The sequence below is a fragment of the Octopus bimaculoides genome, chromosome 14 (genome assembly GCF_046866305.1).
Source record: "Octopus bimaculoides isolate indiv1 chromosome 14, ASM4686630v1, whole genome shotgun sequence".
NCBI classification, from domain to species: Eukaryota; Metazoa; Mollusca; class Cephalopoda; order Octopoda; family Octopodidae; genus Octopus; species Octopus bimaculoides.
In genome coordinates, this window is record NC_142941.1 from 43,910,127 (window position 1) to 43,936,626 (window position 26,500).

General features: G+C 34.4%; 1 protein-coding gene across 12 annotated transcripts in view; it reads right to left on the reverse strand.

Moving 5' to 3' along the window:
- Positions 1-26,500, reverse strand: part of LOC106879397 (protocadherin alpha-3) — a 236,745-nt gene that overhangs the window by 208,299 nt on the left and 1,946 nt on the right. For 4 of the 12 annotated variants that reach the window (XR_016244319.1, XR_016244322.1, XM_089362746.1 and 1 more), the window contains exon 1: positions 21,867-22,589. The exons of 7 other annotated variants lie outside the window; for them this stretch is intronic. The gene's annotated coding sequence lies outside the window, so the exon portion shown is untranslated. Of the gene's footprint in view, positions 1-21,866; positions 22,594-26,500 lie in introns of those variants that run through there. One more of the 12 variants, XM_089362747.1, reaches the window with a different exon arrangement.

Consider the following 26,500-nt stretch of genomic DNA (forward strand, 5'->3'; position numbering starts at 1 on the left):
CTTGGACAAACCCAATCGATAATTAATTAAGTAATTAATTAATTAATTGGTTTAATTAACAATAAAGTAGACTTCAACCTTACAAAAAGTTCCAGTTCTTGGTTATGGTTAGAATTTAATTTAGCCATCATAGAACAGAATAGAATTCAGAATCAAAACGAACAAGTGAAACTCTGCTTTGACAACAATAAATCAGAGAGATGAGGGCTTGTGGAATGTTGAATGAAATCAATTGCTGTGAAGAGTAGCAAGTTTATACAAACATCATAAGCCATGAAAATGAATGTCCACAGCAACATCACTGTAACATCACTTCAACATCAGTAAAACAGATATATACATATATATACCACATATACATTTAAAGATATATATATATATATATATATATATATATATATATATATGTATGTAATGTAATATGATGTTCCATGCTATTACAATAACACCGTAAAACTCCCCTTTGTCTGATCTAGATAAACATGAAGATATTAACAGGATCAATAAACTCCCTAGACTAACATTATGTGACAGGTTACAAAACACTTCTGATAAATCTTTGGGTATGTTGGATTCACAACATACACGAACATGCACACACACATACATATGCATTCGTATGTATTTCTGTGCATATATATATGTGTGTATATGTGTGTGAATGTGCGTGTGTGTGTGTGATAGGTGTGTATATATACATGTGTGTGTGTGTGTGTGTATACATATATATATGTATATGGATGTATGTATGCATGTATGCATTGACGTATGTATATATGAATCTGTATAACACTATATACATACATGCACCCATGAAGGTAATATACACTTATACATGTATTTGATTCTGTGTGTATTTGTGTGTTTGTGTGTGTATATTTGTATATACAAGTATGTATCTCTCTTGTGAGAGAGAGAGAGTGAGAGAGTAATAGAAATATAGATAGATAGACAGACAGACAGACAGATAGATAAATACGTATATATAAATATATGAATACATATATACAAATATATGAGCATGTATATGCACACAGTGACATGCATACAAATATGCATGTACACATACTAGCAGGTATATATATACATATACATAGATGCATACATACATGCATATATATATACATATACATACATACATACATACATACATTCATATACACACACGTTTGTGTGTATGAGTGTACATAAGGTAAATTGAAGAATCATTAGAGTACTTTATTGAATGTATTGCAGTATTTGTTCCACCTCTTTGACCACTGAGTTCAAATCCCACTGAGGTAAACTTTTCCTTTCATTGTTTGTTCCAGGTTGATTAATAAAATACCATTCAAGTGGTTTCTCTTTCTCTCTCTCTCCCTCACTCTCACTTTCTGTCTCTAACACTCTCTCCCCACTCATTCTCTCTCTCTCTCTCTATCCCTCTCACTTACTCCTCTTCTCTCTCATACTTTAGAAATGCTGAAGGTTTGAGTGGAGGGCTAGCAGCTCCTCAGAGAAAAACAGTTATGTTGTTGGAACTATGCAAAGATGGCCTAATGTGCTAGCGAAGCCTGGAACAGTAATAATTCATGCATACATACCTACATGCATGCATACATACATACATTCATATATATATATAAACACACACACACATACATATATATATATATATATATATATATATATATATATATATATATACACCCACACACACACATATACATATTAACATACATACATACATATATACTAGTTAGGTGGTGCTCCAGCATGGCCACAGTTAAATGACTGAAAGAAGTACAAGAATAAATGAATATATATATATATATATATATATATATATATACATATATACCCACATATACATACATACATGCATACATACATACATGTATGTATGTATATTATGAAGGCATGTGGCTATGTGGTTAGGGTGCAGCACTAAAATTACTAGACTATGGGTTCAATTCCTGGACTGGGCAATACGTTGTGTTCTGGAGCAATGTAATTCATGTCATGCTGCTCTGCAGATGACAGTGTGAGAGATTTGTTGTTGCATCTGCAGGGATGCTTTATGGTATATCTTTCAGTTATCTACATTCTGAGTTTAAATCCCACCTGCCTGGAGAAAGCAACACAAAACCACTCCCAAGTCTAGTTGTGGTAGCTGAAATTCTAGTAATCTGCTTAATGATGGCAATGGAGAGTATAGGATCTCCCAGGTCATATAGAGATTACTTGAGAAGGTTCACATGCCCAGAACCTGCCCAAGAGCAGACCATCACTAAACCTAGATACATATTATACATACAAGGGGACGCTAAAAATCCACACAGCCACTCCTGTGCCTATATATGTGCATAATAGAATGAAAATATAAACAGGCAAACAACTGGTATCAGGTCAGATTGTAAGATTTATATATATATACATTTATATATTTAGATATAAGGATTAAATTATTATCAGGGGTTCTCAACCATTTTTTTATCTATGGACCCCTTTCATTACTATTTTATTCTGGCAGACCCCATAGTTAATGCGATGTTTAAAGACTAATTTTATTCAAACTTCTTTCAAAATTTCTATTTTGTTTTTCAGACATTAACTTATGTAGGTTGAACTATGTAAAGCGTTCGACAAAGAAACCCAGCTGTTTCATGCAATAAATACCAATACATATGTCTGAAGCAAAATTTTTCCAGGGGCCCTTAAAATACTATTGTGGGTCCCCAATTTACTAATCTGTTGCTTGGACCTCCCAAAATCTTATATGGACCCTCAGGAACCATATCGAACCTGGTTGAAAACCACTGGGTTAGATCATAAGGAAGAAAGAAGTAAGAAGGAGTGCAGGGAGTCTTTTACAGCTGTTTCAAAAATAGATGTACATGTGCATTTCCCTGCAAACAAAACATAGCTATCCATAGAGTAGCAGCAGCAGCTTAAATACATAAATATCATAATCTAACATGCATGATACCAGTTGTTTGTCTGCTTATACATATATTTTGCAGACAGTTATGTATTTACATCTATCTATCTATCTATCTATCATAAAGTGTCTTGCTCAAGAACACAACACACAGCCCAGTCCAGGAATCAAACTCACTACCTCATGATTGTAAGCCCAACACTCTAACGACTGAGCTATGCACATGTGTACATATATATATTATATATATATATGCACATGTGTACATATATATATTATATATATACACACATATATATATATATATATACATATAAAATATATATGTATATATGCATGTGTATACATATATATATATATATATATTTAGAGAGAGAGAGAGAGAGGGGGGGAGGAAGACGAAGACAAAAAGAGAAGGCGGAATAGGAAGAGGGGAAGGGGTGAAGTGTGACAGACAGTGGACTTGAATTGTCATTGAAGTTGTGTGCAAGTAAATGAGGAAAGGATTAATGGTGAAGGAGCGATAAGAGTAATAATACACACTGAGGTAAGGGGGTGACTAAATGATCAGAAGAGCAGGAGAGAGAAAGGTGGAGGAAGGGAGGGGACAGGGTAGTGTGGGAAGGTCGGCAGTTTATGATCTAGCTGAATATGAAATTATATGGTACTTGCATGCTTTCTGATATATATAAATATTTGTGATTATTATAACGGTCATTTGACAGTTTCTCTTGAAATTACAAGGCTAAAGTTGCTATGTTTGTATGTCAGAGATTGGAGATATGTAGTAAAAGATGAACTACGGTGGACAACTACTTGAAAATAAGTGGAATTAATGATATCTTCCAGTGGGAATAGCGAATGTGATGATGATATAGTGAGATGATATTGACGATGAAACAGAAAGGGATAGGAAGGCATAGTTGAGTGGCAAACTGTTTACTTCCAAACTCCATGGTTCCAGGTTCAGTTCCACTGTGTGACACATTGGGAAAGTGTTTTCAGTTATAGCCTTGTGCTAATCAAAGCCTTGTGAGTGGATTTGGTAGACAGAATCAGAAGGAAGCCCATCATGTATACAAAAATACACATACACGCACACACACACACACACATATACATACACACACACACACGCATATTATCAAAAGTGTACATTACAGCTGATCTTATCAATCGGTTTTGTGCTAGGGATTCAATTAAGTGTTATGTAACAACCCGATTATGTAACCCTGTGCTCATCAGAGGTATGGAATAAAATATGGTGACTGCCATATCATCATCATCATCATCTTTTAACGTCCCCTTTCCATGCTGGCATGGGTTGGATGGTTTGAGTGAGGACTGGCAAGCCAGAGGCTGCACCAGCCTCAATCTGATCTGGCAAAGTTTCTACAGCTGGATGCCCTTCCTAATACCAACCACTCCAAGAGTGTAGTGGGTGCTTTTACATGCCACCAGCACGAGGACCAGTCAGGCGGTTCTGGCAACGACCATGCTCAAAATGGGTTTTTATGTGCTACCTGCACAGGAGCCAGTCCAGTGCTACTGGCAACGACCACGTGTGAATGTTGTTTTTCATGCACCAGCGGCACATGTGTCGGTAAGGCGACGCTGGCAACAATCATGCTTGAATGGTGCTTTTCATGTGTCACTGGCATGGGAGCCAATCCGTGGCCCTCACTGGCATGAATGCCAATCAGACGGTACTGTCATCGGCCACATCAGCAATTTTGATATACATATATATTTACATACAGGATGATTGGGCTAAATTTGATGATTTTTTTCAGGAACAGCTTGATGTATTAATCAACAGTCAGCAGTATTGGAGAGCACACAGATTAAAGTTGCAGTTGAGAAAATATTAGCTGAGATGGTGGACAGGAAGCCATCTGAATACTGGAAAAGAGTTACCTACATCACGATGACTTGTGTTGGGTATCAAGATGCCAACAATATGATTGTTCCTGGAAGTTCTGTAAACTCTCTAAAGGCTGCAACAGAGACTACAAAGCTGCAACAAAGACTACGATGCTGTGGCCAACAGGAAGGGACACAGCAGGCATTCTGACTGCGTACATATGCCAGAATTCATCTCCACATCTCTGATCAGGGCCTTGGGCTCAATTCAGATGGCTATGTGAAGGTGCTGAAGGCTGTGTGAAGGTGGTCAATTCCTGGTTTAAGAAGACACAGTGGAGAATGCATGAACTAGGCTCCAGAGCCATCTTGAGGCTGTTGTGGAAGCTGAGGATGATTAATTTGAATAAATCGTTATTTTTCAGCCATAATCTATAATCTAGTTGATGTTCTTTAATTTTTAAAATGCCTTATTCTCAGATGGCACACTTTTTTTTTTTTTTTCACTTTTATGCAAACCTTCAAATTTAGCTTAAACACTCTGTGTGTGTGTGTGTGTGTGCGCATGTGCGAGCGCTTGTGTTACGTGTGTGTCTTTGAGTTTATGTTTGTCCCCACCACCATTTAAACAACCAATGTTGGTTAGATTACATCCTTGTCACATAGCAGTTTGGTATTCACACACATCTCTTCATCCAGAGAAACATGCAAGTAATCATAAATAAACATATATATCTTCATATACATGCATTATTGTACATATATACATGCATGTATATACACATTTACACATATATTTATCTATTTATCTATCTATCTATCTATATATATATATATATATATATATATATATATATATATATATATATTACATAATAATAATAATCATAATAATAATATATGTATGTATATATATGCGTATACATATATATATATGTGTGTGTATGCACATTCACATACATATGCCACTATACATACACATGTATCGCAGCATATTTTGTGCACACACACACACACAATATATATATATATATATATATTATTTGAGACTGGATATGTCATTTATGTCAAATAAATGACAGCGTATGATTTAAATTGCAAAAATAATAACAAGATTTAATAATGTATGATTTAACAAATATTCTTCACTGAAATCCGTTATTAATGAGCTAATTCAATTGAATGAATACACATAGATTTGCACATGTTTCTGCATTTTCGTGCACATAGATATCTGTACATGCAAGTGTATCTATTGACTATAATACATTTATGAATATCAATTTAATATCAAGAGAAAAATATACACATATTTCAATGTACACACATGTGCATGCACACACATACATACGTACATATATACATACATATATATATACATATATACATATATATATGTGTGTATATATACATATATATATATATATATATATATATATATATATATATATATATATATATATATATATATATATATATATATATATATATATATATATATATACATATACGTATATGTATATGTATATGCGCACATAAGTGGACATGTAGCTGGGCGATTTAGAAGATTACTTTCGAACCATCTGATCATGGGTTCAGTCCTACTGCATGGTACCTTGGGTTGTCCAAAGCCTTTTGAGTGAATTTAGTGGAGAAGGGCTGAAAGAAGCTTGTTGTATATACATACATACATACATACATTCATAGATACATGCAGATGCATATATGTATAAAACACACACACACACACACATGCATCCCACACACTCACATATATATCTCAAGAACTATCCAACAGATTTCATTCAAATTTTACACATGCCTTGCTTAGGGTCCATGCAGTGTCATGGGCTAAAAAAATGTTCAACTTCTTGCCTAATGCGAGTCCAGGGCAATCTGTTATCTCTTACACTATTTCAGTATTACATGTCAAAAGTGAAACAATAACATCTCTATTGTACTCTGAGATAATGCTTTCCCTATGTGTGTATATATATATATATATATATATATATATATATATATATATATTAGAGTTTCATTTCTATTAATTTCACTGTTATATTTATGTATGTATATGTATGTATCCATATATTTGTATATATATATATACAAGTATATATATTTATTTATGTATATATATATATATATATATATATATATATATATATGTATGTATATTTATGTGTATATATATGTGTGTGTGTATATATGTATATACATGTATGTATATTTATGTAAATTATTAAAATAATTTTCTATACATACATATATATACACAAATATACATACATATATATGCATATATATATACACACACACACACATATATATACACATAAATATACATGCATCATCATCATCATCATCGTTTAACGTCCGCTTTCCATGCTAGCATGGGTTGGAGGATTTGACTGAGGCCTGGTGAAACCAGATGGCTACACCAGGCTCCAATCTGATTTGGCAGAGTTTCTACCGCTGGATGCCCTTCCTAACGCCAATGCATACCTAGACGAGGTGGTGCATTGTGTTCCTGAGCAAACACTTCATCTCATGTTGCTCTCTGATCTCTTTGACACCTGACACATGGTATACTGTACACCTATCCAGGCAAAGTTGATTTGAAGAAGGGAGTGAGCTAATGTAGGCCACTTACATTTGATCACTATAAACAAATCATTTGTGCAGGCCATTCTGCAAAAGCACCACCATGAAAGAAGTGATGTCAATTGTTTCCAGTCTTCCATGAAAAAACATGTCTTGCCATAAAAATATTAGCTTGCTTAGATATAAGTGAAGGTTGGAGACAGGACAAGCATCCTGTTGTGGAAAAGATATTCCAATGAATTCCACCTGACCCAGGGAAGCATAGAAAAGGGGACATTAGATGCTGCTGCTGCTGCTGATGATGATGATGATGATGACGATGATGACAGCAATGACAATGACAATGATGATAATATTTGTATTAATATGCTTATACATAATATATAAAATATACATACATACACACAAATATATATGTGACAGGTCACTGACATTAAAATGTTCAACATTTATGATATACAAATTAGTAGCTCCAATTCTCTGTAACAACTTGACTTTGTTAACTACATAAACAAACTGGCTACTTATTTTTCTGCGATTGGTCAAATGATGTAGGCATCCCTGATGAGAACACAAGAAGTTTTGAAAATTGATTGAATAATGATTAAAATCATCTTTTCTTTTCAATCTACAAAGCAATAGTTAAATTTGCTCTGTTTGCATATTTACTTCATAGGTTTGCTTATTTTGTATTATGTCCTGATATTATGTGGACTGAGATTGTTGTTGACAGGCCACTGACGTTAAATCAAGTTTTAAGCACTTATATGCAAATTAGGCACTCCAGTTTTCCATAGCTACTTGGTTTGTTGAATATATAAATAGACTATTCGCTTATTCTCCTAGGATTGGTCAGAGTGGTGTAGACATCTCTGATGCATATACAAGAAGGTTCAAAAATTCACTAAATCTGTTTGTCGTTCTTTTTTCCCAGTCTATGGAGCGATAGTTAAATCTGATATGGTTAAATTTCTGCCATGTAGATTTGCATGCGGTAAAAAGCTTGCTTCCCAACCATGTGGTTCCAGGTTCAGTCCCACTGTATGGCACCTTAAGCAAGTGTCTTCTACTATAGCTTCAGGCCAACCAAAGCCTTGTGAGTGGTTCTGGTACACAGAAACTGAAAGAAGCCAGTTGTATATATATAGTGAGTGGGTGTGTGTGTTTGACCCTTCATCATTGCTTGAGAACTGATGCTGATGTACATATGTCCCCATAACTTAGCAGTTCAGCAAAAGAGACCGATAGAATAAGTACTTGGCTTACAAAGAATAAGTCCTGGGGTCGATTTGTTCAACTAAAACAAACACTTTAAGGCAGTGCTCCAGCATGGCTGCAGTCAAATGATTGACACAAGTAAAAGAACATATATATATATATACATACATGTGTATTTGTGTTGCCTTGTTTTTATTATATTCATTTGCAAGGCAGAAACGTTAGTAAGCCAAGCAAAATGCTTAGCGTTATTTTGTCTGTCTTTACATTCTGAGTTCAAATTCTGCTGAAGTCAACTTTGTCTTTCATCCTTTCAGGATCGATAAGTTAAATCCCAGTTCCACACTGGGGTCAATCTAATCGATTGGTCCCCTCCCCCAAAATTTCGGGCCTCGTGCCTAGAGTAGAAAAGACTGTTATATTCATTCATAAGGCATCGAGTTGGCAGAGTTGTTAGTACACCAGGCAAGAAGCTTAGCAGCATTTCATTTATCTTTACATTCTGAGTTCAAATTTCATCAAGGTTGACTTTGCTTTACATTCTTTCAGAGTCAATAATATAAATACCAGTTGAACACTGGGGTCGATGTAATCGACTTGTCCTCTCTCTAAAACTTGCTGGCTTTGAGCCAAAATTTATAATCAATATTACAGTCACTTGTGCTATTTTGTGTAAACCCATCTCATCATCATCATCATTTAATGTCCATTGTCCATGCTGGCATGGGTTGGATGGTTTGACCAAGCTGGCACACTTGAAGGCTGTGCCATGCTCCAGTCTAAGTTGGCATTGTTTTCTACAGCTGGATGCCCTTCCTAATGCCAACCACTCCGAAAGTGTGATGGGTGCTTTTACATGTCACCAGCATGGGTATCATTTGTATGATACTGGGGTACTTTTACACGCCACCGGCATGGGTACCAATTGTGTGACACCGGTTTCTGCCACAACTGTGATTTTGCTTCGCTTGACGGGTCTTCTTCTGAAGCACGACATAATGCCTAAGGTCTTGGTCAATGCCTCAGTGAGACCCGACACTCGAAAGGAACTCAGCCACTTTGTCTCTGTGAGGCCCAACACTTGAAAGGAGCTTATCCACTTTGCCTATGGGAAAATATTACTTTACTTAGAAATAAGTATGGTTCTGTGACAGGAAGGGTATCCAACCATAAAAAAATCTGCTGCACACAAGCATGGAAAAGTGGAACATAAAATGATGGTGATGATAGTGATGGTGAAGATGATAATAATTATGATGATGGTGATGGTGGTGTTGAAGATGATGATAATTACGATTATGATGATGGTGTTAGTGATTGAAATAATGATCATATCTGAGGAGGGTTCATAAGTGGAAAAAAAGCACACTTTATATGAAGTAATGAAGTGGGTGTAATTTTAGCATAATACTGTAAATTATGAAACATGCTTGGTCAAGCAAAGTTACTGGGCAGTTTCATATGAAATGATGTTTTTTAAGCTGACAGAATGTTTAAACAATTGCCAGACACTGTTGACCAAAAAGTATAGTCTGATGATGTGCAACTATAAATTCTGCTTAGAAAAACATTGATTTCTCTTATTAAAGTTCCTTGTATATATATATATATATATATATATATATACATAGAGAGAGAGAGAGAGAGAGAGAGAGAGAGAGAGATAGTTAAATGGATAGATAGGCATATATAATGATATATGCATTATATACACATGTATATGTATGTGTATATATATATAGAGAGAGAGAGAGAGAGGCAGACAGAGACAGAGATAGAAAGATAGATAGATAGATCAATCAATCGATAGATAGACAGATTGATAGACAGATAGATAGATAGATAGATAGATAGATAGATATATTACCATCATCTCATTTGACCACTAACTTTCCTCTATCACTTTGATCACATTCTTCTTTGAGAACTTTAACTTTGGTGATATCAATCACAATAGCCATCTGTAATATCGTTATCATCATCATCATCATCATCATTATAGTCGCAATCCTCATCATCAACATGAGTTTCCTTAATCTCTATGAAAGAACAGAAGCCCTCAGCAAGAAATGTGATTAAAATGGTAACAAAATGCTAACATGTTTCTCTCAGTTGTTCCTAATACAAGTAAGATCTATAAAAGTTACAAGAGATCTTCAGAAAGATCTAACAGCTTGGGACCCTGTAGGCACCTTTTCCAGATTTGACCGTTTTCACTGCCAAAACTCAATTTAAGAGGATACATGTAGAATTTCAGAACAAGTTCGTCTGATATCCATAGTTAACAGCAGTGTATCTTACTTCTTAAACTGAATTACATGTGCTCATACACACACACACACACACTGCTCATAGGCATTCACAGAATTAAAAATATAAGAGGAAGATCTATTTAGTTATATCTTTTCCTAAAACCATATCAATGCATATCTGTCTGTCTATTTATCTTTTCCTCTTTTCACCGACTCACTATTATGTTTCTTAATGTATTTGACTGTCTATCTACCCATCTCTCTCTCGCTTGCTCACATACAAGCACACATTTGCTCATCTATATTCTCTGTATATTTGTGTATCTGTTTATCGGTTGATCTCTCTCTCACACTTTATCTCTTTTGCTGTCTTAGCTATATTTCTGTACATATTCAACGCATTCTCATTGACTTTGATATTTGTGGACATGTAACTAAGAGTGAATTTATTACCATTATTATTTTTTTCTACACTAGGCACAAGGCCCAAAACGTTTGGGGAGAAGGCCAGTCGATTAGATTGACCCCAGTATGCAACTGGTACTTAATTTATCAACCCCAAAATGATAAAAGACAAAGTCGACCTTGGCGGAATTTGAACTCAGAACATAAAGACATGAAATATTGCTAAGCATTTTGCCCAATGTGCTAGCATTTCTGCCAGCTCACTGCCTCATCATTGTTATTCTTTTCTACTCTAGGCACAAGGCCCGAAATTTTTGGTGAGGTGTGGCCAGTTGATTAGATTGACCCCAGTACGTAATTGGTACTTAGTTTATCGACTCCGAAAGGATGAAAGGCTAAGTCGACTTCGGCAGAATTTGAACTCAGAATGTAAAGACAGACGCAAAACTGCTATGCATTTCACTCAGTGTGCTAACGTTTCTTATTTCTTTATTGCCCACAAAGGGCTAAACATAGAAGGGACAAACAAGGGCAGACAAAGGGTGTTAAGTCGATTACATCGACCCCAGTGTATAAGTATGATGACTTTCCCAAGACACAATAAGATGCACACAAGGTTGATAAGATTCAGGTTGTTTATAGAAATACGCTTTTACTTGTTTCAGTCATTTTGACTGTGGCCATTCTGGAGCACCGCCTTTTAGTCGAGCAAATCGACCCCAGGACTTATTCTTTGGAAGCCTAGTACTTATTCTAGCGGTCTCTTTTGCTGAACCGCTAAGTTACGGGGATGTAAACACACCAATATCGGTTGTCGATGCTGGGGGGACAAACACAAACATATAAACACACAGACATACATATATATATATATATATATATATATATATACATATACGAAGGGCTTCTTTCAGTTTCTGTCTACCAAATCCACTCACAAGGCTTTGGTCGGCCCGAGGCTATAGTAGAAGACACTTGCCCAAGGTGCCATGCAGTGGGAATGAACCTGGAACCATGTGGTTGGGAAGCAAGCTACTTACCACACAGCCACTCCTGCACCTATATAAATTCATAAAGTTTATACTCAAACACTTTCTTACTTTCATTCATTGAATGCAGCCATAGTTGTTTCATAGCAAACATATAAAAAGGGAAAACCAGGCAGTCAGTTTCCATAATAATGATGTCTAGTGTAATGAAAATCCCAAACTAACAATACTCTTTGAAAATTACTGCAGAGCAAGAAAAACTGAAGCACTCTATTAGTTTATTTACATCTCCTGCAGCCATTTTGAAGAAGCTATCTTTATTTTAAAGTGGGATTTTTCTTTTGCCTTCAAATTACTGTGCATTTAGCAGTTGACTGAAATTCATTATTCAGTAAGTCTGTTTCTTATTTACTTTAATCTATTTATTTACATAATAAATCCATTTTATAATGGGTAAAAGTACGTCAAAAGGCATCTTCTACATTCTCTCTCCTTTTTTCTTGCTCTTCTATATATCCGGCCACTAACACCCTCTCTTGCTTCTAATGCTATTTTGATCTCATTCTTACTTTTAAGCCTTCTCTTTACTACATTCCCTACTGATCTCCGACCCACCATTCTGTCGCCCTCTATCATGATGGGGGATTTATATTTAAATAAATTGAGTATTTTCAATCACCAAAAGTTATTCCTTCTGATAATAGGGTAGGAGACATGATAATTATAACTTAAATTTTTGCTATTTCATATAAATTTGCTAACGTCAATTTAGTACATACATGTGTACTTACAATGCACACAACTCCACTTATTGATCAATGAACCCCAGAAACAGCTGTAAAGGACTACCATCAATTCTATTCTCTGTTACCTTTGATGCTAATGTATGAATTTTCCAGATATCTATCTATATATAAAGCACTACTATGGACTTTTTTTTTCCTACTTCATGCTTAATCATATTTATATGCACATCTATCATTTATCTTTTGTCTCAGTCATTAGACTGCAGCCATGCTGGGGGACAACCTTGAAGAATTTTAGTCAAACAAATCAATGCCAGTAATTACTTTTTTTTTTAAGCCTAATATTTATTTTGTTGATTTCTTTTGCTGAACTGCTAAGTTCAAGATCACAAATACACATAACACTGGTTGCCAAACAGTGTGGTGGGGAGGGGTAAACACAGACATAAAGACACACACACATACGTATGTATGTATGTATGTATGTATGTATGTATGTATGTATGACAGGCTTCTTTCGGTTTCTGTCAACTAGATCCACTCACAAGGCTTTGGGTGGTCCAAGACTACAGTAGAAGACACTTGCTCAAGGTGCCATACTGTGGAATTGAACCTGGAACCATGTGTTTGGAAAGCAAACTTCTTACCACACATTTATGCCTGCATCTCTATAACTTATTTATTGCTATTCTTACACCATTAATAACTGCCTGTCCATCATATTTAAACCCATTTTAAAATGACAATCCTAAACACCAGAAAATCCACAGGGCTGGCATATCAAATGTTTAAATTGCTGGGGGGAAATTACTGTAAATCAGAATGAGCAAGAACTATATTCTTCTGATGGTTATATATCCTTAACTTACAACAGTCTACATTCATTATATAGAATACCAGCAGAGTTACCTGATGTTGTCCAGGTGCCATATATGCAAAAGCCTTTCTTTGTGTCTTTTTCTATTTCTTTTTTTTTTTTTTTTAACTTAAATGTTTTGATTTATAGTTAAATCATTTTGTAGTTATTTTTCTATGTAAATATGAAGCAGTGAATAAAGGATTAATTGGAAATGAAAAAGGAAATATAATGCATTCATTATTGTATATCATATTTATTGCTTGTTAATGCTTCTTTATCAAGCTTTCAATTCATATCTCTGCAAAGTTTTGTGAATCACAGAAAGGAAAAGAAAATAAGATAATTCAATGATCATGTGAAAGTTATTCAATGTATAGTGATCTCTGATTGCCAAATATGTGGAAACAGTATTTTTTTATTTATTTTATTTCATTGTATTTTATTCATTTTATTTTATTGTATCTTATTTACTTCGTTATTTTTGGTTAAACTTAATTTAATGCAACGTTTCATAGGCAATGGTTCATTGAGAGATAGTTTTGGAAAGAAAATCTTATACGTAATGAAGTGTTTGTTGAGACCATAGAATTGAAAAGACTATATATAATGATATAATGACATCTATCAACAATTGTTGTCATGGTAATAGTTTATTGAATCAAAGTTACATCACTGCACATGTGCATGTGCATCTTTCCAGTTGGGTATATGCATGATGAGATGTACAGATACAGCCCCAGGGACTTTCAACCCTGCTTTTCTTGTGTGTGTGTGTGTGTGTGTATGCATGTGTGTGCATGCATGCACATGCATGTACGTATGTGCATGTGTGGTGGTATTGATGTTATTCTGGTAAGAGTTTGGATTTATGCATAAATTTTGGTAGCAATTGAGAAATTTTGAAACTGATGCAGTACAAGCAAACATCAGTGCTTACTGATATAGATTCTACATTCATTATATAAATGAGTATATGCATATATACGTACATGTATGTACATACCTACATCTACATGTATATATAGATGCATATCTGGGTACAGGACGTTGCAAAAAACGTGGACAAAATGATAAACAGAGTACAGAAAACACACAGGCCACATAGAGCACATTTCCTTCATCAGCTGCCACTATTCTAAAACTAAGCGTTTCGAAGAGTTAGGGCATATATATATATATATATATATATTTATATATATATATATATATATTTATATATATATATATATACATATATATATATATATATATATATATATATATATATTCCATCAACAATTCATTAACATAGTGGTTTTTTTTCTCAGAAGTTTGCAGTCAAATGAACAAAAAGAAACCAGTTGATTAACTTTACTATAAATTGAAGAGCTAAGTATGAAACTGCTGTGTGCTAAAGAGTGTGTGCATGTACTTATATGTATGTATATATAAATATGACACAAACATACACGTACATATATATATATATATATACACACACATATATGCATTGACTTAGAGCTTTGACTTCTTGATGAGAAAAATGCAGAGAAGTAGAAAGTAAGAGCGAATGGAAGAAGAGAATCAACTGCAGCACATAACTGCTATTTTATGATATTTAGTGATCAGGATTTCAGCACAGAGCATGGAGAGGCAGAGCAAAAAACTGTAAAACAATCTATCTGACATCCGTCTCTAATGAATGACTCTGCCAACTAGCCACTGTACACAAACACACACACACATGTATATATATATATATATATACGTGCACATCAGTACTAGATTAACCATTAAGCAAAATAAGCACATGTTTAGGGCATCAATGGAAGGAGGGGGCACCACAGAAATGGTAAATGGTTTACGCCACAAAAGAAATCATTTTAAACTTGCTAAAATAATATTCGGGATGCCTTTATCTCTACTAAGTTTAGATGCAGATGTGTTACCTAAGATTAATTTTGAGGATCTGATCAAAGACTTTGTAATTCAAAAAAGTAAGAGGAAATTTTTCAAATATAAATAAAGTGGAAGTATACAAAAATAAACATTATTTTCCCTCTTACTGTTTTGTTTCATTTTGAAAAATAAAAATTTATGGTTTGTTATCTTATATATTTTGAATTACATAATCTTTTATGGGGGCACCAAAATCTTTTAAGTGCTTAGGGCCTCAATAATTCTTAATCCAGCCCTGGTGCACTAAGTCAGGGCATATGACCTAGCACTTAGGATGCTGCATAATCATGAGATTATGATTTCAATTCCTGGTCAGGTTGGTGCATAGAGCTCTTGAACATAACACTTCGACTCATGTTGCTCTGCGATCACTTCAAAACCTGATGTATGGTACACTGTGCACCTGGTTAGTCAATATCGATTTGATGGAGGGAGTTAGCTAATGTACAAACACATACATTTGATCACTATAAACAAATCATTTGTACAGTTTGTTGAGCAAGGAATTGCTGCAGAAATGTCTTTCATAGACTAAGAAAGACTCAGGAAGACCACCATTATCATCAACATAGATGCACACACACATATATGCATACACACATGCACACACACATATATGCACACACAAAGCACACTCATGCACAAACACACACACACACACACACAAAAATACACTCATACATACATACATACATATATATATATATACGATAGGCTTCTTTCAGTTTCAGTCTACCAAATCCACTCACAAGGCTTTGGTTGGCTCGAGGCTATAGTAGGAGACACTTGCCCAAAGTGCCACACAGTGGGACTGAACCCAGAACTATGTGGTTGGGAAGCAAGTTTCTTACCATACAGCCGTACCTGCACCTATGTATACACACACACACACACATAATTATTTTAGGGTTGAAATTTTATAGATTGTTGCTGAAATTTGTAGAATTTCCATTTCTAATAAATAATTACCTTGTTCTACTATTGGAATTGGAATTGCATGTTCTTTTCCTTAACCATGAATGCTCTCACATATATACACTTCCATATATAAATTTATTGTGTGTGTGTGTGTGTGTGTGTGTGTGTGTGTGTGTGTCTATTTATGTACGTACATATACGCACACATGTATACATCCATACAAACCAAATGATCTTAGCATGTATACAGCATATAAAAGAAATTCATTAATGGAGATCCTCCATTGATCACCATATCTCCATAGCCATGTATCACCACATGAATCGCTTTTCTTTTTTTTGTTATTTATTTTCACTTCTTTCAATTATTAATTTGTAGCCATGCTGGGGCCCCACCTTAAAATTTTAGTCAAATGAATCGATGCCAGCACTAAAATTTATAGGGATTTGAGTTACAGGGATGTAAATACACCAACACTTGTTGTTAAGTGGTAGTAGGGACAAACACAGAGAGACAGACAGAAGCACACATACACATATATGTATATATATATGTATATATATGTATATATGTATATATATATATATATATATATGTATATATGTATATATATGTGTGTGTATATATATATATATATATATATATATATATATATATATCAATGCATATATTTATGTATCTGTTTATCTATCTATCTGTCTATCCATATATATATATATATATATATCAATATATTATAAATTAACTACCAACAAAAATAATTGGTAAGCTAACTCAAAAAAATCATCACCAAAATAGCAGAAAAAAACGACAGTGAAGGTATGCAGACTCTTCAAGAATCGATCCTTTTGGTTATATTAATAATAATAAAGGAGTTACGACGCAAAAACGTATAAATTCAAATGAACATATTTATCTTCTTTAATATATATTTCAGTATAAAGAATTCATTAAGAGGCTTAAATTATATATATATAATTGTGTGTGTGTGTGTGTGTGCGCACATATATGAGCTTTCACAGCTTCCCAGTTTTATATTTACCAAATTCACTTACAAGGTATTGATCAACCCTAAGCAAGACATTTGCCAACGTGCTGTGCTGTTGGACTGAACTCAAAACCACACGACTGCAAAGCAAGCTTTTTAACCATAGAGTCACGCCTGCACCTAATAACATAAGCTCTTTAAGATTCCTTCTTTCAGTATCAGAGATTCTTCATATTGACTTGGAACAAGACTCTAACCATTGTAGAAGACTGAAAGAGATATTTGATAGAAACGATGCCTTTGCAAGTCATTTGATTTAATGAATCAGCTTATTGTATACAGTGCTCAAGTGCACTTGTAGAAATAGCAATCCCACCACTCACTCAAATCATGCTCTACTGTGTTAGGTATAAGGAAGGACATAGTGAATAGTTTAGTTGTAGGTATGTTAAAAAAAGAGTGGTGGTCTTGGTTGAAATGCCAGTATAAGTGCGTATGTATATACGCATGCACACACCCACATACATATGCACATAAGCTTATTCGTATAGGTATATTTATATTTATATATAAATATATACATGTATATATATATATATATATATATATATATATATATACATACACATATGCATTCATATAGATATATATATAGATAGATAGATAAATAGATAACTTTCTTTATTGGCCACACAGGGGCTGAACACAGAGGGGACAAATACAAATGTAGAACTTTTCTTTATGAAAATTAGAAAGGAAAAGGGAAAAAAAAAGAGAAAAAAAAAAGTAAAATTCCGATCAAAAGGGGTCGGGAAAAAAAGATAGATTGATTGATAGATAGATAGATAAATAGATAGATAGATAGATAGATAGATAGATAGATAGATAGATAGAAAGATAGATTTCTGTTTGTATGAATGTATATGGCAAGTTTCTTTGCACTTTCTCTAACAACTTTTACTCACAAGGCATAAGTCAACCCAGGACAAAATAGAAAACAGTTACCACATAACCATGTCTACGCCTATTTGCAATATTTAAAGAATCTAGAGACAAAGAGTTAACCTGTGGCTAAAACGCCGCCACCACCACCACCACCACCACCTACCACAAAAACAACATACCAACAATAGCAACAACAACATGTATTCATTACATGAAATGCAAAAAAAAAAAAAAAGAAAGAAAGAAAGAAAAAAAATTTGTGACTTAAACTCAGTTTGATTTGAAACCTGATCAGCCAAAAACAAATGACAAATTATTTTGTCTCACTTTCTTCCCTTCTCTTAATAACTCACTTCTCTCAGGAAATCTAGATGCTGATATAAAACAAGTTCCCTGTTACAAGTTCACAAAAACAAAACAAATGATTCTTTTGCTATGTTTTTTTTCCTTTGTTTTTTTCTTTTTGTTGTTTCTTTTTAATGTTGTTGTTGTTGTTTCATAAGTGAACGGAATTATTATGGTCAAATATATTAATTGATCTACTAAGTTCACTTCTAAAAATATCACATACTCAATGAATGCAAATCGATTCCTGTATGTATTTCCGAAAAATTTGTATGCATGCATATACATTCACTTGCGCACCCACCTGTATATATAAAGTATGTGTGTATATACATGAACGGAATTATGAATGAGAGGAAATACATTTCACACTTTCTCTCTCATATACTCTCTCCATACATACATACATACATATAAACATACATACATACATACATACATACAAGCATACACACACATATACTTTATATATATAATGTATCTATCTATTATTCCATCCATATATATATATATAATAATATAAATAATATATAAATATATGCATATATTCATACATATATCTACATACATACATATATATATATATATATATATATATATATATATATATATATATATATATATATATATATATACATGCATATATGGGTACAGGATATAAAAAAAACGTTAAACACAATGAGAAACAAAAACATGTGTGTGTGTGTGTGTGAGTGTGTGTGTGTGTGTGAGTGCATGTGTGTGTGTGTGTGTATGTATACAGACAGACAGACAGACAGACAGATAGATATATAGATAGATAGATAGATAGATAGATAGATAGATAGATATACTATCATTTAGTCAAGTTTTATAGGAAAGGTAAATCATCTGAGTAGCTTGGATATATAAGCTTCAATTTGACAAAATGTGTTTGATACAAAGAAACCATCATATGAAAACATATACAAACCTATAGATGTATATGTATATGAAGTATCAATGTTTAATTCATCATTAATTTGCGCACAAAACGCGCGCGCGCACACACACGCACACACACACGCGCATATTCTTTTATTCTTTCCTTTTATTCTTTTATTTATTTCAGGCATTTGACTGCGGCCATTCTAGAGCACTGTCTTTAGTCGAACAAACTGACCCCAGGACTTATTCTTTGTAAGCCTAGTACTTATTATATCGGTCTCTTTTCTTGAACCACTAAGTTATGAGATGTAAACAAACTAATATCAGTTGTCAAGCAACGATGGAAATTTCAATAAAGACACACAAACATATATATATATATATATATATATATATATATATATATATATATATATATATATATATACATATATATATATACATATATATATATATATATATATATATATATATATATATATATATATATATACATATATATATATAAAAGACGGGATTCTTTCAGCTTCCACCTACTAAATCCACTCACAAGGCTTTGGCCATCCTGAAGCTATAGTAGAAGATACTTGCCCAAGGTACCACGCAGTGGAACTGAACCTGGAGCCATGTGGTTGGTTAGCAAGCTTCTTACCACACAGCCACACCTGCTCATATATACATACATACATACATACTTACATACATACATACATACATACATACACACACACACACACACACATATATATATGAACAAGTGCGCGCATGTGTACACTTGCGTATGTAGCCATTTCAAAGATACAAGACAACTTTTGAATAAGAACATAATCAATAACTGTTATTATAATATCCCCTGTATGAGTTAGTACCTTTGTTTAACAAAACCTTGGGAAAAAATCTAAAGCTAATTTGTTTATGGTGAGATTTGAACTTGGACTATAAACAATCACCACTATATGCTACAAGTCATTTTGCCCGCCTTTTTACTAATGCTATCAATCTCATTCAGAAAGTTCACTTAGCAAGTATGTTTTCACGTATGTTTATTTAGCACTGAGTATTTATATACAGAAAAGAAGTATATTGGCGGTGCTCCAGCATGGCCACAGTCAAATGACTGAAACAAATAAAAGAATAAAAGAAAATATTAGCTCGGAAACATATATATATATGATTGTGTAACTTGTATTTATGCTTTGTTCTATGTGTGTGTGTGCGTGTGCATGTGTGTGTGTGTGTGTGTATACACGCGCATACACACACAAACACACAAACGTACATACACACATACGTACACACTCACAGGTAGATATTTATATGCTTAACCAATTGTTAGGTGTAGATATCCACGCAAGTTCATACTTAATATATTTGTATACATGTGTAAGAGTGTATAGATTCGGTTGAATTTTCCTTACAAATACATATACAAACATACATATACTCACTTACACACACATACATACATGCATACATACATACACACATACATACATACATACATACATACACACACGTATGGATGTATGTATAACTATCAATCCATCTGCTTGTGTGTATCTGAAATTCTGATACGTATCACAGAGAGACTTTCAGATTGCAATTAAAATTTACATTACTTTGGCCGTGAGTTCCATCTACTCTTTGTTTGTAAACTCAATTGCTCGTACATCGAAACATACACACATATGTGCGTATGAATATATATACAGACAGACAGATAGATAGATAGATAGATAGATAGATAGGTGTAAGTGTGTATACATATACATATATGAATATAATACACACGCCCACACATGCACAGGGAAACACACATATAAACGTATCGATAAATATACGCACACACGTGCATTCCACCCACTCAATAGTTTACTTATAAAATTATATAAAAGTGTGTAAGTGCATTATATGTACGTGTGTGTGTGCACATATAAAAGTTGAAGTGAAATTCTACTGTACTTACGTTGTTAAACGATGTCAGGCAAGACCGATAGAAGAAGCCGACAGAGAAGACCTACTGTGCTGGACTCTAGCATAGCAATAAATGCCACGTTACGGCGGTTCATTTTCTGCTGATTTAATCAATAAGAGAATCCCTTCTTTACTCCCCATGCTCCTCCTCCTCCTCCTCTATATCCATCCATCTATCCAGCAAGCCGTGTGCACATAAGTAAACAAACCAGCACCGAGCACCCGGCGCTTATTTACACGCTGCATCATGTCGTGTATTAACTTTTAGTAAAAACAATCATAATAATCCATAACAAGGCCTGAAATTTGATGGGACGGGGACTTGAATCGATTACATCGACCTCAGTTCACAGCTGATACTTATTTTATCGACCCCGAAAGGATAACCACGAGAGCGATAGCAATATCGAAGATAACAACAATGAATTGACAAGAACAACGACAAGAACAATCACAAGAATAGCCCAAGGCCAGAATTAAGGCCCAAGGCCAGAATTATTTTCCTTTCTTTTGACGGGGATGGGAAAAGGTCTTGTCATTTATATAGATCCCCAGTGTTAATTGGTTCTTATTTTATAGATCCCCCGAAAGAATAAATGTCAAAGTCGACCTCAGCGGAAATTGAACTCAGAACGTAAGCACAGACGAAATTCTACTAAGCATTTTGCCCGGCGTGCTAACGGTTCTGCCAGCTTGCAAGAATAATAAAAGCGATAAATAAGCAGAAGTAACAACAACAACAACAACAACAATAACTACTATAGAAATAAACTGCAATAATATAGTAATCTAACATGGGTTCCTTTACATGACCACTTCACACGCTAGAAATAGCAGTTAAATCTACTCTAGATTTTTCATTAAGGTCTTAAATGAAGTAAAGAAGCATTATATTCTATAGTCCCAAATGAATTTTTACATAGATAGGGTTTTAGGGTTGGAATGCCTTTGATCATAAGTCTGCTTGATAAGGTCTGACCTAGGGCTAAACAACAACAACAGCAGTACCAACAGTCTCTAAATTTCAGTCCTTGTGCCTATAGCAGAAAGAATATATATATATATATATATATATATATATATATGTGTGTGTGTGTGTGTGTGTGTGTGTATACATACATATATATATATATATATATATATATATATATATATATATATATATATATATCCACATATAGGCACAAGTGTGGCTCTGTGATTCAAAAAGTTGCTTTGCAACCATGTGGTCTTAGGTCCAGTCCTGCTGTGCATCACCTTGAGCAAGTGTCTTCTACTGTAGCCCAGAGACAAGTGACTTGCAAGTAAATTTAGTTGACAGAAACTGTATGGAAGCCCATCATATGTACATATGTATATGTGTGTGTGTGTGTGATTTTGTGTCTGTATTTGTCCCTCCCCCAATCTCTTGACAACCGATGTTGCTTTGTTGACATCCCCACAACTTAGCAGTTCAGCAAAAGAGGCTGATAGAATAAATACCAAGCTTTGTTTTTTTTTTTTGTTTTTTTTTAAAAGAGAACTGGGGTCAAATTGTTTGAATGAAACCATCCAAGGTAGAACCCCAGTTTGTCTGATGTCCAATAACTGAAACAAGTAAGACACCAAGATACACCTGTGTATGAAATCCTAAATGTTTGTTACTCATATTTAATTCTGTTGACACTTGGAAACAAGAAACTCACATTTGATTTTGGCAGGATTTGAACTTGGAACAAAAATGTATGATACTATTTACTGTGATACATTTATTTCAGTTTTGCTTTCTGTTATTTTTTAAATATTTCCCATCCTCTCTTGTATAATGTAATGTGCAAGAAACCAGTTCCAGATCCTTGTTTCATGCTGTAATTTCTCATCTCCTGACATAAAGCTGCCTCTGATCTCCTAAAGATAAAACTGCCTTTCTGTCTACTATAGCCCCACTCTTATAAAGGATCTTAGTCTTCCAAGGTGCATGGTGATCTCACCAGCACTTGGTGCCATAACAAAAAGCACATAGTACATTCTATATAAAGTGGTTGTTATTAGGACAGGCATCCATCCATCCACAGAAACCATGCCAGAATAGACACATAGGAGCATGATGCAGTCTTCAGACTTGCCAGATCTTACCAAACTGTCCAATCCATGCCAGCATGGAAAATGGCCATTAAAAGATGATGATGATGATGATGATGATGATGATGATGACGACGATGACGACAACGATGATGATGATGATGACTAAAAGCTGATGATGATGATTAAAAGCTGATGATGATGAGAATGATGATGATGATGATGATGACGACAACTAGATAACATGAAATCTTTCAACAAACATACCACCAAGTTTTGCTGAAGAAATGAGGGATGTGAGATAGTTGATTTAGGTATTACTGGTATTATTTCATTGATACTAAAAAGAAAGTTAAAAGTTATAAATTCCTTGTGAGAAAATGAAATTTTATTGCCAAAATCATTTCCTCAAAGATCAAAAAAAACTAGAATGAACTAACAAGGAAGCCTCTACGTCATCACTTGACATGCCAGAAATAGCAGCCAAATCTCATTCAAATTACCCATTATTGTTTAAAAAAAAAAAGACACATTGTATAATGCAGTGCTATATATATGAAAAAGAGAAATTAAATGATGGGCTTGTCATGGCTGGATTGCCTTTGATCATAGATCTACTCAACCAAGACTAACCAAGACCTGAACATTTATCACAATAACAGCAACAGCAAATTAATACAGTAACATGCTGTTATTCATATACAAATGACAAAAGATTACAAAAGCCACCCAAAATGTCAATTAAACAGGGTGGAAAATAAATTTATTCATTATTTCGTCCATTATAAGAACCAAGTATGATTAAGTGGCTTTCATCCCTCCCCTTAAAGGTAAACAGTGATACAAATAACAATAACATCTTAGGAGGTTCTTAACTACAATAACAGCAAAAACAAAAATGGTTATTATAAAACCCTAGATTAAAAAAAAATATAAATAAAAATAAAATATTCAAATAAATAAAAATATAAAACTGATCATAAACAAATAATTTTTTGTTTTGTTTTACCCTATTGTGATTCTGGCCAGGCTGGAGCGCTGCCCAAGTTACTGCCTTATTAACACTTTTGGTAACTTATTTCCAATGAAATACTCTACCTATATGTGTATGTGTGTGTGTGCATGTGTGTACGTGTGTGTGTGCGTGTGGGTGCGTGTGTGCGTGTGGGTGTGTGTGTGCATGTGTGTGCGTGTGTGTGTGTGTGTGTGTGTGTGCACATGTGTGTGTGCATGTGTGTGCCTGTGGTTCTTTATTTAATATAATTATAGCTGACAATGAACCTCTACAAGGCTATTCAACCTGTTATAAATAACAGCCAAATCTCCCTCAAATTATGCTCTGCTGTTTTCAGAAAAGCCACATCGCATAAGGAAAAAGTTGAGATGGTATGTAGGAAAAAGACAGGATGGCCACAAAAGGAATGTCTTTGATGATAAGTCTACTCAATAAGGACCAATCAGGGGCTAAATAATTACAGCATTTCATTTTTAAACAATCAAGAATTTCTCTATTACTTATGTTGATGTTTGGAACATAACCCAACAAAAATGTTCTTAAATAAATTATGGCAACTGCTTAAAATTTGCATATAAACACGTTAAAAGGAGTGGCTTTATTTTAAGGGGTGGTCTCACTCCTTAACATACCAGGTTAATATTACTTTTAAATTTTAGCATAAGGCCAAGAAGTTCGGGTGGGGGGTAAGTCGATGTAATCAACCCCAGTGATCAACTAGTACTAGTTCCTGGCTTTAAGGGCATCAAGAAAGGTCTGGTTGGTGGACCAACATTCAGAGTTCTTTTACAGGGCTTAGAATAAAGGACCACTGCAATAAGTGTGTGAATCTGAGAGGGGAATATGCTGGATAACATCATAATTAACTGATCCTCCTGTTTTTTTCTTTTACTCAAAGCCAGGAACTTTTCAGCACCTCCCTCATATTTTATTGACTCTGAAAGGATGCAAAACAAACTCAATCACAGTGAAATATTTGAATGCAGAGCCTAAAGACTGACAAAATGCCACCAAGTATTTTGTTCAGCGTGCTAACGATTCTGCCAGCTCACCCACCACCTTATACAACGTTAATACGAAGAAGGGTTAAATCTATCTCGTAAATGCCTTAAACTTTATTCCTAACACTCTGTAGGCTATTTTTCAATTTCTTCATAGATTGATCTACACACAATCGCATTACGGTAACGGTCCGCAGCCCACCGCACCCTGTTTCATAACCCCTACACCTTTCAGTTTCCACCCCCTGCCACCCCCACCCCACACAGAACGATCCTTATTTCTAGCATCGCAACACTTTTCTTCTTAGAATCTCTTCGCAAAGCACCCCCCCCCCGCCTCCCACCGCTGCTAACATAATTTTCTCAATTCAGTTCACTTCGTTTTCTACATTTTCAATTTATCTCAGTTCTCACCCGCTCACACACACACCTTCATACATACATACATACATACGCAACTCTATATCTTTATAATTTTCTTTTACAATGATCGTCCCACTCCTAACCATTGTTCCACACCAGTAAATAATTCTTCTATTCCCCCCTACT